This window comes from Dipodomys spectabilis, unplaced genomic scaffold (genome assembly GCF_019054845.1).
Source record: "Dipodomys spectabilis isolate Male_0828 unplaced genomic scaffold, ASM1905484v1 ptg000456l, whole genome shotgun sequence".
NCBI lineage: Eukaryota > Metazoa > Chordata > Mammalia > Rodentia > Heteromyidae > Dipodomys > Dipodomys spectabilis.
Window position 1 is genome coordinate 328,991 of NW_024871133.1, and position 1,631 is coordinate 330,621.

The following is a 1,631-nucleotide window of genomic DNA, read 5'->3' on the forward strand; positions in this document are numbered from 1 at the left end:
TAGAATTTGACATCATATTGCAATTGTGATATTACTGTACCATCATGCTTTCACAAACCTATTAGGACCTAATCACATCTTAGAAAATGCATGGCCTTTGGGACATCAAGCTCCTTCTGTGAACTTGTATCATTGTGAAATTGTAGCAATTGAAATTTGAAATAATATGTAATCTTACAAACTAGTTTTGACATCATTAACCCATTTTTATATCATTAACATTTTGACAACCAAAACTTGTTAGGAACTTTAGCACTTTTCACAAAAAAAACATGGCGTTTGTGTCATCACAGTTCATTTGTATATGTCATGGTAACTTTATTCTCATGTCCTCACTGTAAACTAATAGCAATTAAGATCTGACATACCATTGTGACATCATAAACCATTTGTGCCATCATCACCAGTGTGATATCAATCATTATGACACCATCAGCACATTGTGACATCAACAAGCTACAGTGACCACATAGCATTATGACATCGCATTGCCATTTTGCTGTCTTAGACACATTGTTAATGTATATCCTGTGATTTCATTCTATTTAAAATGTGGCAAGTCAGTTGATATCAGAAACACCTTGTGACCTCATAGCTATTGTAACATTATAAACCCTGTGTGACATCATAACTGGTGTAATATCACATTGTTGTTATGACATCTTTAGCTTATGGTGACATCACAAAATGGCAATGACATTATAACATTTGCCATTATATCATTGTGATATCATAGTCACATTATGAATGCTTAATCTGTGATTACATTGTATTTGAAATGTGGCATGTGAGTTGATATCAGAAACTCATTTTGATTTCACAACCATTGTCACATCAAAATCCCTTTGTGACATCATTTTGGCAACGTGACATCACAATGGCAATGTGATGGAACTAAGCCATCATGATATCAAAATGGTCATGAACACACAATGGGTTTCTGATATCAACTGACATGCCACATTAGAAATAGAATCAATAACATAATAGGCAAACACAACGTGTCTATGACATCACAATAACAATGTGATGTTGCAATGCTATGATGTCATTGTAGTTTTACATGTCAAAATGAGCTGATGGTGTCATAATGGCAACATGATATCACAATTATGATGTCAGAAAGGATTTGTTATGTTTCCTTGTTATGTCTGACGTCAGTTGTCATTAGTTCCCCATGAGGTTATGGATACAAAAAAGGTTCTGTGATGTCACAGAAGCCATGTGTGTTTTCAAAGGTGGTTATAAGTCATAATAGTTTTGGAATGGCACAATGTGGTCCATAATGTCACAATAGAATGAGATGTCCCTTTGGGTTTTTGATGTCACAGTGGTGATGAGTTCACAATGGCTTTGTGATGTCACAGTTTGTAATATCCGAATGATATATCCAATTTCAATTACTCATATTTCAATATGAGGATACCATTTGATAGAAGAAGCTTCATAGTGTGAGGTTATACTTTGTGACAACCCAACGGGACAGTGATTTCACAATGACAATGTGATGTCCAAACATCATGTTGTAATAATGTTCTGATGTCACAATTGGTGATGCCATACTGATGAGGAGGTCATAACTAAGTCATAACTTGTGTGATTAGGATCTTTTAGGCTTTTAGTAAGCTTAT